Raw genomic sequence first — 16,370 nt, forward strand, 5'->3', positions numbered from 1 at the left:
AAATCCCAACTCAACCTGCATTAATTTTGGAGACAAAGTAATGTTCTTCCTCTGCAGCAGAGAATGCTTCGCTTTCCGATAAATCCAGGGAATGGAGAGCTCTCGTCTTCTAAGAAGTCAACCACGCCCTTGTGTCCTTTCCATCTTCCCATCCCACTGCGTCCAAAGAAGGTGGAGGAGCCCTAGGTGTCCTGTGGAGGCAGGAGACCCTCCCTGTCAATAAACCGGCCCTGTGGACAGTATTTCTACTCAAAGAGTGTCCTTTGGGGACTGGTGGAACCGATGGCCTAAGTGACCTACACGTTCTGTGATTGCTTCTCTCAAAGTGGCCACTCCGGGAAGCCGCCCTGCAAGGCGTCCACGAAGGATCACCGTGCTATGAGGGAGCCCAAGCTAGAACCGTGAAGAGAGAAGGGAACAGGAAACCGCACAGGGTGGTGCCCCCTGGCACCTGTGAGGCCAGCCTTGCTACCAGCTCCGTGAAGAGCAGAGAATGCCCCAGCTGGTATTCCTCTGGGCCAGAGGGAGGCCCAGCAAAAATTTCTGACCCAGGCAATTGTGAGCAAATGTGATAGATGTCTGTTTAAAGTCACTCGATTTTGAGGAGTTTGATACACAGCATTGTATAACTAAAATCGTCCCAGACTGGCAACGATAGGCAAAGAAGACATCACCACCTTATCCGGAAGCTGATAGCAGGAGTGGGACTTTTACTGGTGTTCTCAGGAAAATGTAAGGCCATGATGAGAATATAAATGTTTTACAGATGAGATCAGTCTAGGAGCAATCTCATTTTTTTCCACAAATACCAATAAGTTCTTTACTAGTCTTTTAAAAACGTTTTAAGTTTATTTATTTAGAGAGGGGGCAGAGGGAGAGAGAGAGACAGAGAGAGAGAGAGAGAGAGAGAGAGAGAGAGGATTCCAAGCAGGCCCTGTGCTATCAGTGCAGAACTCAACTTGGGACTTGATTCCGCGACCCTGATCATGGCTTGAGCCGAAATCAAGAGTCGATGCTCAACCCACTGAGCCACCCAGGTGCCCAGGTGCCCCCTTTATCTTCTGGTCTTAATGGACAACTTTAAGTCCTTACTCTACCCACTCCTAACCGGCACTCTCCTCCCAGACACAGGAATGTCCGAAATTCAGGGTCAGAGATGTCTAGAGAATTCCAGACTCCGCTTGTAATGTGTTTAAGAGACACCCTCAAGGGGCTATTCTGTAGATACTTGAAATATGCCTATCCAAACTCAAACTATTCGTTTCCCCCTTACCGCTGCACATACGCGCCCAAAGCAAAAGCAAATCAACAAACCAGTCACAACAAGGACAAAAAGAACAGAACTGTCTCCCCTCCTCCTATAGTTACTATTTTGTGCAGAAGGCGTCACTATCTGCACAATTCAAGCTGCAGGGCTCCCTAGGTGTAAGTATTTGCTCTAGGAAGAGCCCGAGCCCTGTGATTGGACCTCGTTCCTCGTTCCGGATTTCTCCCTTGCCTTTCATCCTTAAATTCTTGTTCAACTCGTCTGGATCCTCCGAGGAACCTCGGAAGTTGCGTGCCTAGATGAGGACAGAGTAGAAGTCGCTGGATTGTACACGTCTGGGCTGTCTCGTGCTCTCGCCCCCTCAGCGCCCTGCTTCTCAGAAGCCAGCTGAGCCCTCAGGCGGTGACAAGAGGAGGGACACGCTGGCGGTCGTTAGGCGGCGCCCGTTCCGTACAGAAGCTGGACATAATGCAGAGGAAACAGGAAACAACTCCTCCAGAGGCCGGAACTCCGAACCCCATTGAGAGGCTGAGACCCCCCTGAGCTGCAGACCTCGTTACAGCAGGTGCAGCCTGAACTCGCCGAGCTGGGCGCGTCTACTTTCTCCGACGGAAATACAACGTGAGCCGCGGATGCGGTTTTCACTTTACCGGTGATGCCGCCCCCTGCGGCTGGGGGTGTAGCTCAGTGGTAGAGCGCGTGCTTCGCATGTACGAGGCCCCGGGTTCGACCCCCGGCTCCTCCACCCGTGCTTTTGCCTCCACTATTACGTCGTTCCCGCTGCGTGGGATTTGGTGCCGCCCGGGACGCGGGCGTCCTCGAAGAAACGCGGGAGAAGAAGGCACGGCCGCCTGACGCCCCACGGGGACGTCTACCGCGGGGCTCACCCGGCAGAACCCCTGCAGAGCAGGGCAGGAAAGGGGAAGAATGCATCTGTGACGCTTCCTAGGTTTGAGGAGCACCATGCGGTCCAAGGCGCGGGGGCCGGGGTGCCCCCCACCGCGCCCCCGCTTCCGGGGACGCCAGGGCCGCGGCGGCGCGAACCCCGCCAGGCTCCCGCGGGGCGGGCAGTGGGCGCCTCCCAGACCTGCGGGAGTTTAAGCCGTAATTTGGGAGCCGGGGCGAGCCGGTAAGGGACAGGTCCTGGGGTTGGCGGCTCGGTTATTTTCTATCTTATTCCGAATCGGCGCGACTCTCGCAAGTGTACCCAGAACACACCCTCGAAGACCCCAACTAACCCCACCACCCCCTCAACCAAAACGCCTCCTGGAGCTAAGTCTCGGGGACCCGGACATTTCGTTCTTAAATCTTTAGGTGGATTAACACCTCTTGGAGCACCGCACCCACAGTCCCGCGGAGACGGGGCCGCCGGGGTCTTGGTGGGATGGGGCGGGTGTACCAAGGTCCTGTGTTCACACAGACCAACACTTGTTACAGAGACGGCGCGGACGGCGCGACCGGGAGCATCTCTGCGAGGCGCCCGTTTCCCGCGCGAGCCCCGTGGGTGAGCGCACCAGCCTTCGCCTGCTCCTTTTGTGTTTTCAGCCGGGGCGTCGAGAAATCTGAAAGACGGTGCCTAAATCCCCTCCTTTGGAAAAACTAAAAGCACGTTCCTCATCGCTCCTCCAGGATCGCGAGAGGGAGCAGGGACCCGTCCCCCCCACCCCCAGCTGGGTTTCCTCCTGGGCTCGCGCCGCAGACGGACGGACCCTGTACCAGCGAGGCCACAGAACTTCCTGCCAGGGCCATCGCTGGGCTGTGGCCATCCAGGCGTGTTGGCGACACGCTGCTGGTGGAATTACCTGAGCAAAGGCTGAGCGAGCGAGCGTCCCTTGTGATTCTTCCTCCTGACTCCCGACTGAGCGCAGGAACCAGCAGGGGAAACCGCTGGGACCACCTTCCTCCATTTTGCCTCGCGCCGGTTCTCCGGGCACGATCCTGCTCCTGCTCTTTATGGCCTTGGCCTCGCTGTGAGTGGTGTGGAGCCCTGGAACGGCCTCAGGGAAGCTCTCGGGCAGCTGCTAAATAAAAGTCAAGACAGACAGTAAGTCCCCCTCGGGCCATGTAATTCACGAGGGCATCCCTATTCGGGATACACTTTTTCCAGGGGGAGGGAGTAGCTGACCCCAGAACCTAGAAGCCGCAGACCCGGACATGCATGGCCCACCTCAACTCAGGTTGGAACCCCAAACGTGCAGCTCCTCCTCGGGGCAGTCTGGCTGTATCACACATTTCCCGCATCAGTACCCCAGGGCCTTTGCACCGCCAAAGCTTCTCGCTGTCACCCGGGCAGGAAATGCTACAAGAAGGGCACAAAAGGGCAGAACCCGAATCGTTGCCTCAGGGAACTTAGACCCAGATGGAAAGAGGGTACAGATCCCACATAAAAACCAGTATGTGTATGCTGTCACATCGGGTCAGAACCTGGGCCTGGGCCTCACCTTCCGGAGACCCACAGCGAGGCACCTGGGAGGCGCTCTGGACGCAGAGCAAGGACCTCTTCTCGGCAGGTTCACAGTCACAACCGTCCCCCCCCCCCGGGGGTTGTGGACAAATATTCCAACCTCGATCACCACAGCGGCTTCCCTGCTGTTGTTGGAAGGGATCCCGGATGGTCGGTTCTCCTGTCACTTTCCATCGGGCTCTCTTGTCCCCGTGCGGAAACTGTACCTTCCTGACTCTCTCCATTAACTGCGTGTCGCTCTCCGGTTCACCCCTGCGCTCCTCTGCGCGGAATCGCCCGGCGAGGCTCCGTCGTCGCTGGGAAGTGGCCGGAGCGCGCGCCCAGAGGGAGACGACCTTGAGGAGGAAGGCGGTGAATAACCCCGTCGCCCCAGGTGACCTGTGGATCGGAGACAAGATGTTGGAGCAGGACTCAGCGGCTGCCGACCCCCTGGGGACCGTGCGGGGGACTTGGCGAAGGCGCGCATGCCTTTGTCCCCGGACGGCTCCGGCGCGCGCTGAGCCCCCCCCCCACGGGCGGCGGGTGTAGGGAGGCGTCCATAGGATCGAAGCGCCTCCCCAGACCTCTTTGTCCACCGCGAAGGTTCCAGAACCGCCAGCCGGGAAAACGCGGCCGCGGGAGCTGAAGGGAGCGGAGCTGCCCGAGGAGGCGGCACCGGGGCCAGCGCGGAAAGGAGGAGGGGGCGGCGGCGCAGGACTCGGAGAGGAAGAAAGGGGCAGAGGGGCCGCGGGGTGGGTCTCTGCACCCGCATCTCCACCAGAGCGCAGGCTGCGGTGCGGGAGGGGGGGGTGCGGGGGGCGCCTCGTCTCTGTTCCCACCCGCAGGTCTCCGTCCTCCTGCGAAAAGTGGGCTCAACCCCGGGTGCCCCACGGGAACGCGTAGCCCCCTTTGCCCCGGCTGTCAGGGCTCTGGGGGCGGCTCGCTACCTCTGGGGGTAACGTTCCCGCTGCGGGTTCAGGGGGCCTCCGAGGCACCCGAGGCGCCCTCCCCTGGACGCAAGCCTAAACACCCGCCACAGGAACGAGCTGGGGTCCCAGCGCCCGGGGCTGCTGACCGGCCGACCTTTTGTTGCCCAATCAAGATTCTGGGGGGTGGGCGGGGGTGCAGGGGCGAGTGGGGACCGGACGACCGGCAGGACAGGTGTCTCCTGGGCCAGCAGTGTGTCCACTGAGGCAAGCACAGCTGAGGGAAACGGGGGGGGGGGTGTCTGAGATAGTTTCTCCAAAGGCCTCCTTGGCTTTCTTCTTCCCACTTCTTAGTAATAATTACGAATAAATCTTAGTAATAACGAAAGCGGTCCCGTGCTCTCCCTTCGGGTGGATTCTGTACTGTGCGAAGCAGTCTGGTCGGGAGATCAAGGGACAACTAAAGTGCGCACTTTGTGGAGACCGAAAAGTACGGGGCCGAGCTACCCGGCTCCGAACGCTTGGAGGTGCCGGGGATCGAACCCGGGGCCTCGTGCATGCTAAGCACGCGCTCTCCCGCTGAGCTACACCCCCTCGGGGACGGGGGTTTCGGGAATGGCCACTGCACCGTCTGGATCGGTTGGCAGGTCCTTCCACCTCCGAAATCTTCGGACTGAATCCTGCCTCGCTGCTGCGCCCGGGGAGAAACGCGTCCGGAACCGAAGGCCCCCACCTTCCTCCCAAGGCGGCCTGCTGAACCTTCAGATCCCCCTTCTCAGAAAACGTCCTTCTCTGCCCACGAAGCCACCAGACAGACAAAAGGTAGCGCGGGGACACAAGGTGGGCACCCTGGAGACGATCGGCTCCGGTGTGGACTTGGGACAAGAGGGAATTCATTCACAGCACGCGACCCGCCACACGCGACAAGGGTGTGTGTTGGCCACGTTCAGCACCGGCTTTGGAGACGCGACAGCGCCTCTGTTCGGGCGCCGCGGTGGCTCTGGTTTTGAGGACAACACACGAGAGGACACGGCCCTGCCCCGACCGCGTCCGCTGCACAAGCTTTCTGCGCACCGAGGGGAGCCTGGGGACGCTGGGAGCAAACTGCGACACAAACGCGCCCTCTGTGACCCCTCCCGAAGCCCGCGCGTCCCCCACTGTCCTCAGTCCCCGAGGCGCGGAGTCGTCACTTCCCACCTTTACGCAAAATTCGGTGCAAATGTTAACGCAGATGCGAGTTTTGGAGAAAATCCTAAACCTTCTGGCCGGAGAGGGGACGGGGAGGAGCGGACAGGTGCCCGCAGAGGTCACGTTGTTACTGCCCTGGAGAGGCCCAGGGCTTCGACCTGGACCGAGCTGAGGAGCGGACCCGCGGAGGGCTGGAGCAGGGCGAGCGCAGGGGAGATGAGGGAGGAGAGAAGAGACCGCGAAGAGGAGAAGGGGGAGGAGGGAGGAGGAAGGAGAGGGGGAAGGGGAGGAGGGGAGAGGAGGGGGAGGGGAGCGGGAGGAAGAGGTGGGGAGGAGGAGGGGAAGGAGGAAGATGGGGGAGGAGTGGGAGGAGGGGGGAGGAGGAAGAAGATGAGGGGGAGGAGGGGGAGGAGAAGGGGGAAGACTGAGGAGGGGTGGTTGGGGGATAGGCCTGGGGGTGGGGGGAGACCGGGAACTTGTGCAGGTAGAAAATGACCGAGGCCCGGTCCCGCCGCGCGGTCTCCAGGCCCCGAGGAGGGAGGTTCGGAGAAGGGAAGTCCCTTCGCTGGTTTTGCCGAAGGTCTTGGGACCCTGAGAGTGTCCCGCGGCCTGTGTCGCAGGGCACGGAGGCCGCGCATTTCCAGGGCGCAGCCCGGGTCGAGGATCCGCTGGAACCGGGGTCCTGGGATTTGGGGGGGGCGCCACGATGTACGCACCCCACGTGGAAGCAGCGCCGAGTCTAGAAACGCGTTGTAACCCGGTTTTCTGCTCGCGCATCTCACTGGCAGCGACGGGTTTTCAGCGCGTTTGGGTTTCAAACACAAGGACGAACGCGGGTGGGGGCGGGGTTCAGCAGTGAGTACGCGGTGCGGTTGGAACGAAGACTAGACACCGCCGCGCTCCCGAGCGTTGCCAGGTGCGCACAGGCCCTGAGCTGATCCACTGCTAGCCTCGTGCGCATTCTTTCGCTTCCCACGACCTCTCGACCTCCCGAAACTCTTGTAGGCCGAGGGCTGAGCCCAGCCTCCTCTGGGGCGGGGCGCCCTGGCACTTTTCCACCCACACAATTGCCGTTTTGTTTTACCCCGCGCTGGATGGAAGGACACCTGCACAGAAATCAGGGGCACCCGCGCCCCAAGTCACCCTCGTGTCAGTGTGGGCGCTGAGGGGGACAGAGCTCGGTTACGCGCGAGCATTCACCCTGCGGAGGAATCTTTGCTCTAAACCCTTTTAAACACTCTCTTCTCTTGGATGTCCCGACAGAAGTCATTTTTATTTTGTAAATGGCGTTTAATTTTAGAACAGTAATAGATTTTCAAGAAAAAACCCTTGAGAATGTTAGAGATTTCTTCTATCCCAGCATCCAGTGTCGCTTATGATTCTCTAACATTAAGATGATATATTTGCTAAATTAATAAACCAATTGATATATTTTATTAAATGAATTCCGTAGTCTATTCAGATTTCCTTAGTTTTTAGCCTAATAGCCTTTGTCCGATCCACAATACACATTACATTTACTTGTATGTGTCTTCAGGGTTGTTGTTGTTGTTGTTGTTGTTTTTTCTGTGACAGTTTCTTAGATTTTTCTTGGTTTTGATGACTGTATTAATCAGGGCTCTCCAGAGAAACAAAGCCAGTAGGATACATAGAGATTGTCAAAAATCCAGAAACAGTAAAAATCAAAGCCAAGCAGTGAAATCGTATTTAGTAAGGGCTTACTGTGCACCAGAAACAGTTCCCGAACTCAGTCTTCAGTTCCAACACTGATAAGAAGCTCAGGGGCATGGCATCACAAGATGGCTTATAGAGTGAAAAGGAGGACGTTGTTTAACCTTTAAAATGACCGGTTATTACATCGGGGGATTCAAGACAGCAGGAGATGGTTAAAAGTGATGATCTTACACCATTTTAGGAAGATGACAAGCTTCTTTTACGATTATTAGAGACATTTACAGCAAATAACCTCCATTAAGTTTTACTTGTATTCATGAAATAAGCTAGATTTGGGTTCACTTATGTGGTTTGCAGGGTTTTGTTTGCTTGGGGGATTTTTGAGGGTATTCTCATTTTATTTTATTGTAACAAGACATATGTAAGAAGAGATTTCGTGTGGGAATTGGCTCATGTAGTTGTGGAGGCCGAGAAGTCCTATAATCTGGCATCTACATGCTGGAGAATCAGAAAACCCAGTGGCGTCATCAGTCCCAGTTGGAAAGCCTTCCAACCAGGAGCTCAGGATGTCTGAAAATGTAGATTTTCAACATGCAGATTGAAATGCAGATTTCCCAGCTCAGGCGAGAGACAGTCTCCTCTCCTTTGCCCTTTTGTTCCTCTTGGGCCCTCATTGGTGGGGGCAGGTCTGTTCACTCAGTCTACTGAATCAGATGCTAACCTCTCCCGGAAACACTCTCAGACACACCCAGAAATAATGTTTTAGCACTTCTCCCGGCATCCCTTAGCCGGGTCAAGTGGACACACAAGATTGGCCATCACAATGACTTTGATACTTTAGAGGAACTCTGGTGAGGTATTCGGTAAGATGCTCTCTGCTGGAATTGTCTGCTCTTTTGGTCATGATTAGGCTGGGGCGCTGAGTTCTGGGGAGGAAGACCACAAGGTATAAATATTTATATATTTATAGATCTATCTATATATATTTTTCATCACATATTAACGGCATATATGACCAGCGTGACTTATCATTGTTGATGTTAAAGGAGAACTTTTAAGGGTGGCTCAGGTCATGATCTCACTGTTCACGAGTTCAAGCCCTGCGTCGGGCTCTGTGCTGACAGCTGGGAGCCTAGAGCCTGCTTCGGATTCTGTGTCTCCCTCTCTCTCTGCCCCTCTCCTGTTCTTGCTCTCTCTGTCTCTCAAAAATAAATATGTTTAAAAAGAGAGAACTTTAAAAAAATATTGTCTTTGGCATCTTCGAAGCAACTGCTGGACTACACCAAATATTTTTCCAACACTTTGTAGAGAAAAATCCCAAAAGTAATGAGCTGTATTTGCTGTGTCCCACATCGTTAGTTAGCAGAAAAATAATTGTGATGCTTTCTGTTACAAATTCCTTAGTTCAAAAGAGAACAAAAACCCAGCTAAGTTAATTATATAAATAATTGTATATAATTAATTATTACATATAATGGGTAAATGCTTTTTAATTTAAATACACTTTTTCTCGTAGGCTCCATGCCCAATGCAGGGCTTGAACTCACAACCCCAAGATCGTGAGTTGCATTCCCCACCCACTGGGCGAGCCAGCCCCCCCTAGGTGTTTTAATGTAAATATATTTGAGCTACTGTGTACAAATCTCATATTGGAGTGGGAAGTTTCTTGAATCAGAAATGCCAGAGAGGCTCTAGCTTAACGATTTCAAAATTAGTGAACTTTCTCTTGCCAATTGTTAGGTTTTTCAAAACTGCCCCAAAATGACACTGGTACTTTACGAAGGATGTCTGGCACAGGCTGATTTCTCTGAGCTTCAGTACCGACATACGACCCCAGTATCTCCATATGCGTTCTCTGCCATGTAACCAAACCTTTCTTGTACTTTTTCACTCGTGTTCTCATGACTCCCCTGCTCACCTCACAAGAAAAGCAATGATCCAATGTTCCTCCTTGTCTTTGCAGCCGCCTGGTCCTAGGTCCTACTCTGTAGTCTTTGCTACCACACAGGACGGCTGTTTTGCTAAAAGGAAGACAAGATAAGACAGAAAAAAAGGGCGGGGAGAACTCACCGTATTTCCATCAAGAAGCAAACACCTACCCAACACTTACAAGTTCACCTTGAGTTCTATTTTTCAGTAACATTGAAGAATGGAACAGAGAGGGAAAGATGAAAGGAGAGGAAAAATAAAGCGCCTAACAGACATAGTTGTTGAGTCTAATTTTGAGTCACGAAACAGACACTAAACAGAGAAGCAGAGATGTTCCAACGGAGCTCCCCCACCTCTCTCTTTTCTTCTGGCTCCCTCCCCCACCCTTCCATTCGGCACCACCAAAACCTGGATCCCAAATCTTTCTGGGTGAGTGGTAAGTGCGTGAGTGGGTGGTGGAAAACGGCAATGCTTAAGGGATAGGAAGTCTTCCAAAAGTGAAAGTTACAAATTATGTGAACGGTTGAAGAAGCAGTTGAAATATTGATCCCTCTGAGATTAGATCAGAAGGGACAGCCTGGGGCTGACTTGATCCCTTGTTCAGAACCAAGTTTTGGTAAGATGACGCTGGTTTTGGTCAACATCAAGTCCGGTCCTTCACACCTTTTCCCGCAAATCACATGATGGAAAATACCAACACTGCGCTTGTAATAAAGACAAATAATGGAAAGATTAGAGAATAATTGACTTACTGGCTTTGACTAAATTCTCAGGGAAAGTTGGATCCCTGAGCCCGGATAGTTCAGTCTGAGAAGTAACAGACAGACACTCACTATGAGTGTTCAGATTTCAAGGGCCTCTTCTGGCCTCGGTATCCCCGACCCCTAGTATTTCTTACTCTTGCATAGAAGCCCTTTGAAACCCGGCTTTCCAGAGAAGCATTAACAGTTGGCTTTTCCACCCCTCGCCCCCTTTTCTGGGCCTTTATCAGCCAGTTCTAGTGAGGGGCTTTAAGCCGGGAGATCCAGGGCGAGACAATGTTGGTGACTATTCATTCACTAGCGCTTTACTGCTATCTTTACTGATTAGAGGCCGCTAGCAAAATGCAGGCTGTTGGTGACTCACTGGCACACAGGCTTGCCAGTTTCCAAAAGACTTCTTTATGTTTCTGAAGACTTTACAAAAAGCTTATAAAGACTAACTTTAGGTTTCCGAAGAAACTTTAGGTTTCCGAAGACTTTACAAAAAGCTCATAAAGACTAACTTTAACTTCTCAGGGGTCCGTCCCATTGCGAGTCAAATGAAAGAGTTACAGTTTCTTGTCCAGCAAGAAAGCAGCGACCACGAAGGGACTCGAACCCTCAATCTTCTGATCCGGAATCAGACGCCTTATCCATTAGGCCACGCGGCCGGCCCGTGGGGGGAGGGTTTCCAAACCCACAAGCTGAGATGTCTCCCTTCTAAGATTTAATTTTGTAGCTGGAGGAGGATTTAATTATCGGCCTTCAAACCCCCCTCCCCCCCAAAAAAGGAACAAAACCCCATCCAGGATCCCTAACAACCATTACTTAGAACAGGTGCACGGAGGGGGACAGAGTGACGTGATTCCTCCAAGGTCTCTGCCTCAGTCGCTGGCAAAGACCACGCGTGGGGAGGGGGGATTTGCGGGGGGAGAAATAAGAGCCCCAGGGTCGCTGACCCCAGGGTGGGGGAGCGCCCAGGTTTGGTCGGCCCCGCCCTTCGGGCTTCCTCCGGGGAAAGGCGGCCGCCGCGTCCTGCTTTCGCGCGCTGGAGACACTTTACCACAACTCATTCGTGCCGGCGGCGTTAACAACCTGACCCTGCACCCTCAAGGGCAGGGGTCGCCCCCAGTGGGGCGGGGTGCTGGTCCCCGATCTTCGTCGGAGGCTGGCTCAGGTGCCTTGGGCTGACTCCCGAAGTGCTCCAAGGTGGGGAGGGGGTAGGGCGCAAACCGTGTGCACGGGCATCGGCCTCCTGGACCCTAACAGCCTAAGGGCTGCCCCGTTCCCGGCACCCCCGCGCATCGACCCCCCGAACCCCCGGGGGCCACCTCGTGTGAAATGTGCGCGGCCCAGTTGTCGGGGTAGGACGAATAAGAACCCCCCACAGCCATTCCCCCCCCCCAAAGTAAAGAAATGACAGATCCTCCCCATCCCTTATCCTCTGGGTTTCTGGAAGAGTCCAGACAGACCACACTGCTCTTTCTTTTCCTGTGCCCAGCACCGTCTTTCCTCCACTAGTCCTCTGGCCTCTGCACCTGCCGGTCAGTTGCTGGATCCCCTGGGCAGGCAGGGTTAGGTCACGCTGAAGAACCACTTTAGGCCATGCTCGGGATGGGATGTTCTGTCTTACCGAACTTGCCAGGATGAGTCGCCATTTCTGAGACCAGAGGAGGCTAAGCGTTAAGGCCTGGCCCCAGTGGGTCTGGTTGGACCAAGGAGATGCTTCCAGATGTTTCCTATGCATCTGACTCAGTTGAACTCCTTTCTTTCTGGAGATGGGTTCAGTGAGAAGACTGCATGACGGTCCCTTGGATCCCTGTTTGGGGAGGCTCAGGGCACCGGCAGAAGGAACGGAACCACTTCACCTGCGGGAAGGAGGCCCGGCACCAAAGTTCCTGAACTCAAGCTCCTTCACAGGCTGGGAAGGGTCTCGGCTGCTGTTCCTCTAATTCTCCCTTGTGGATTTTGTGCTCAAGGAATAGCAGACAGAGACCTCAAAACGCCACCAAATTTTTAAAAACTGGAATTTTTTGTTGCTGTTCAGTTTGGGGGAAGAACAAATTCACGATCCGCATAAGCAGCAGAGTAAGGCTGGAGGGCTGGGCAAAACCGTCCACATTTCTTTCTTGCGGAGAAGGCGGCGACGTCAGGACACGAAGACTGCCACAGATGTTTTAAAAATGACACTAAACAGCCCGTAGGTAGCTTTTGAAAAACATCAGCTTTTCTTTCTAGGGATGATACAATTTCCCCCCAAAGCCATTCAGTGTTTCTTTCTCTGAGAGTTTTATCCGATGTGCTCCAGACAGCATTTCTCTAAAAATCTTAAATATTTTCCATGAACCATTTTGTGAGGAATCCAAGGAGGACTGGAGAGTGTGGAAGTCCTATTCTTGCTGTATCTGTCTGGATATTTTGCTCGAGGACGTGGGTGGCAGAGGGTGTCCCTAGTCAGAAGAGGCTTCTGTAGTTTTGGAAAAGGGTTCTTCCTTCCTCTTTGTTTTTAGTTTTACTAAATCAGAGGGCCTGCCAAACCCTGGGTCAAATATGAATTCACACCTTTAGAGCAAGAGTCTCCCAATTTGGTCATGTCAGCCACTTAATTTGGGGCCTATTCTTAAGTTCTGAATTTGGAAAGCGCAGCATGTCCTGTGAGTTGTGATTCGAACCATGAACCATACGTTTGCTCACTCCCGCAGGAAGAACGTCTGTAGCCCTGGAGATCTGGGCACTGGCCCCACGTGCTGTGTGCGCAGCGGGCCGACAATGAAGGAAGGGATAAAGAAATGTCAGGTTTTCTATGCTACCTGCCACCTGCTTGCTCGCTGGTGCAGACACAGCTGGGGAAACAGGGAGAGGAAGTCGCCTGTGGCTACCTTTTCTGAACCTGTCTCTTTTCTCTTTCTCTTTTTCTGATGCCTTTTCTCTTTCCGCCTTGCTCTTTAATAAGGCTGAGACTGGAACCAAAGGTACAAGTGCTGGTTTACGTGGAGCTGGCCTGTTACTGCCTCCTGCTGGAGGGATCCTGAGTAAGCTGTATCTCTGTCCTCGTCTCAATCCAATACTCCCAGTGCTGGCTTCACCACAGTTCAGGGGTCCCAAGGCCCTTGGATACACCTTTACTTTCAATACGAGCAGCAGACAGTGAGAGAAGACTGAAGCAGGAAGAGATGGTGAATTTGGAGGGAGGAGAGGAGGAGGAGGAGGAGGAAGAAGAGGGGGAGGAGTGAGGAGGAGGGAGGGGGAGAAGGAGAGGAGGGAGGAGGACAGAGGGGTAGGAGGAGGAGAGGGAGGAGGGGAGGAAAGAGGAAGGAGAGGAGGGGGAGGACAGGAGGGAGGAGGAGAGGAGGAAAAGGGTAGGAGGAGAGGAGGAAAAGGGTAGGAGGAGGAGGGGGAGGGAGGGAGGAGGAGGGGGAGGGAGGAGGAGGAGAGGGAGGGAGGAGGAGGGGGAGGGAGGAGGAGGAGGGGGAGGGAGGGAGAAGGAGAAGGAGGGGGAGGGAGGGGGAAGAGGAGGGGGAGGACAGGAGGGAGGAGGAGACAGGGAAAAGTGGAGGAGGAGGAGGGGGAGGGAGGGAGGGGGAGGAGGAGGAAGGGGAAAATCACAGGAACGACAGGAAGGAGGACTTTGGTCCTGAAGGAAGGCCCCAGGTGCGGAGGATGCCGCCGAGGCCCCCTGCTTGCTGAGACACCCCCCCCTCCCCGCCCCCACTGAGGTGCACCGTCGCAGACACTCGGCGGTTGAGCGCGTGTCGGGACTGATCACCGCCCTTGTCTGTGGGTGTTTGGGGGAGGAACGAGGCAGGACGAGGTCGCTCTGTCAGCACTACTATTTCTGAAATCTTTGGGCCGCGACCACCCCAGGGATGAGGCGCTGCCTTCAGGCCGACCCCCGACAGCGCTCCGCGGCTGTCCCCGCTCTCTCAGCCCTGGGACTGCTCGCCCTGCGCGGGGGCGGCGGTCCCACCCAACAGCAGAGGGAGGGGTCCCTTGTGGAACATTGTCGTGCGCCTTCAAGCTCTTCCTCCTTCACGGTCGGCCCCTCCGACGTGTAAGGGTGCAAACAGGGGCCGTGTGAGCAGCGTGTGTGCAAATGGGAAACATTCAGGTGCCGGTGCTTGGCTAGAACCCAGAGCCTCCGCTCTGAAACCTGCCGGCTTCCTGGAGGAGACGTGCATCTTTGGTTCTGAACAACTGGGGGGTGGGGGACAGAGAGGAGAGAAAAAGAGGAAAAGGTCCTGGAGATTGTAACGTGTCTCTAAGGGCACTTTTTCCCAGTGAGGAGAATTCAAAGGATGTTATTTGAGAACCAGGACACGAAACGATAGGAAGTGCCCCAATGTGCAAACCAATATTAGATAACGCACGGAGAGGAAGCAGCGTGTGAGCCTGGATAGCTCAGCTGGCAGAGCGTCAGACTTTTAATCTGAGGGTCCAGGGTTCAAGTCCCTGTTCAGGCGTAGTCACTCTTGTTTTGCCCTGAGCACCCAAAGGGTGTAGGAGAGAAGGGTTCCGCTTGCACATTGACTGGAACTTTGTCTACTCTTTGATTTGTAGACGCCACCTCTATGGAGATTGCTGGCCTGGAGACTCACACTTTTATGGGGTTTTTAGAGAAGAGTCATCAGGTGACTGGAAAGAGGAGCAACCAACACGTCTGAACCCTAAAAAAAGAAAAAAAATTGAAACAAAAATAATTTGAATGACAGTGGCAATTTCATCAGAAACCATAGAGGCCAGAAAGAGTGGCATTTTTTTTTTTTTAATTTTAGAGACAGAGCATGCAACGGAGTGTGCAAGCAGGGGAGGGTCAGAGAGAGAGGAGAGAGAGAATCTCCAGCAGGCTCCCCGCTCAGTGCAGATCTTGATGTGGGGCTTGATCCCACAACCCTGGGATCATGACCTGAGCTGAAAAAAAGAGTAGGACACACTCAACCTCCAAGCCACAGGCATCCCAAGATGGCACTTTTTCAAGCGCTGAAAGAAAAGGACTGTCAAACCAAAATACTATATCCAGAGAAAATATCCTTCAGGAATGAAGGGGAAACAAGATACTCCAGGTCAAGGAAAACTAAGATAATTGCTCGCAGCAGAACTACCCTAAAACAGTGGCTCCAGTAAGTTCTCCAAACAGACAGAAAATGATAAAGAAAGCAATGTTGGGCATCAGGAAGGAAGAAAATACATTGTAAGCAAGAGACATGGCAAATATAATAAATTTTCATCATCTGGAGCTTTCTAAGTTAGTGTTTGACAGTTTGAAGGAAAAGGTATAACATTGTCTGACATGGTTCTAATGTATGTAAAAGAAATTGCTAAGACAAGTACATTACAAATGAGGAAGGGTAGAGTGACAAGAAGGGAGGTAAGGTTACTACAGTTCAGGCAAAATGGTGACACGAGGTGTCTGTGGGAAGGCAAATCCACATGATGTACGTCTTGGAGCAGCTGCTGAGAATCTATGTGAAGAGAGACAGTCCAAAATGCTATACATAAATGAACATGGAATCTGAAAGATGTACAAGTAGTCCATAAAAAAGCACAAAAAAAGGAACAAAAAGCGAAAATCACAGAACCAAGCAGAAGCAAAAAAATAAAATGCCAGACTTAAGCCCTAATGTATCAATAACTGCATTAGATATAAATAGTCTAGGTACACCAATCAAAATACAGATATTAAGAGGGTGGATTAGAAAACATGACCCTGCTGTCTGCAGGAAGCTCACGACAAATATAAATACAGAGGCAGGCTGAAATTACGAGGGGAAAACAGATATGTCATGAGGGACAGCCGGAGTAACTATGTCATCAGTAAAGTAAGCCTCAGGACAAAGATCATTAACAGAGACAAAAAAGGACATGATATAACGGTAAAAATTGTACATTTCCAAGATGGCAGAGTCATCCCTGATACGCACGCACCAAACCACAGAGCTGTGAAATATGCGAAGAAAAAACTAAGAACTGCTAGAATTCAAAATAAAAATAGAGGGGCGCCTGCGTGGCTCAGTCTGTTGAGCTTCTGACTTCCACTCAGGTCATGATCTAATGGACTGTGAGTTCGAGCCCCGCATCGGGATCTGTGCTGACAGCTCAGAGCCTGGAGCCTGCTTCAGATTCTGCGTCTCCCTCTCTCTCTGACCCTCCCCTGTTCATGCCCTGTCTCTCTCTGTATCAAAAATAAATAAACATTAAAAAATTTT

At 53.2% G+C, this 16,370-nt stretch overlaps 4 non-coding genes across 4 annotated transcripts; 2 read left to right on the forward strand and 2 right to left on the reverse strand.

The window, feature by feature from the left end:
- The first annotated feature begins 1,940 nt into the window (after window positions 1-1,940).
- On the forward strand, window positions 1,941-2,012 carry TRNAA-CGC (transfer RNA alanine (anticodon CGC)). The gene has a single exon. It is a non-coding gene; the product is annotated as a tRNA-Ala (tRNA).
- Window positions 2,013-5,158: 3,146 nt separating this feature from the next.
- Window positions 5,159-5,230, reverse strand: TRNAA-AGC (transfer RNA alanine (anticodon AGC)). Its single transcript has one exon. It is a non-coding gene; the product is annotated as a tRNA-Ala (tRNA).
- Window positions 5,231-10,765: 5,535 nt separating this feature from the next.
- TRNAR-CCG (transfer RNA arginine (anticodon CCG)) lies at window positions 10,766-10,838 on the reverse strand. The gene has a single exon. It is a non-coding gene; the product is annotated as a tRNA-Arg (tRNA).
- A 3,716-nt stretch (window positions 10,839-14,554) lies between these two features.
- TRNAK-UUU (transfer RNA lysine (anticodon UUU)) lies at window positions 14,555-14,627 on the forward strand. The gene has a single exon. It is a non-coding gene; the product is annotated as a tRNA-Lys (tRNA).
- The last annotated feature ends 1,743 nt before the right edge of the window (window positions 14,628-16,370 follow it).

This window comes from Lynx rufus, unplaced genomic scaffold (genome assembly GCF_022079265.1).
Source record: "Lynx rufus isolate CCGP_SWC_20201006 ecotype Redwood Valley unplaced genomic scaffold, mLynRuf1.p SCAF_6, whole genome shotgun sequence".
NCBI lineage: Eukaryota > Metazoa > Chordata > Mammalia > Carnivora > Felidae > Lynx > Lynx rufus.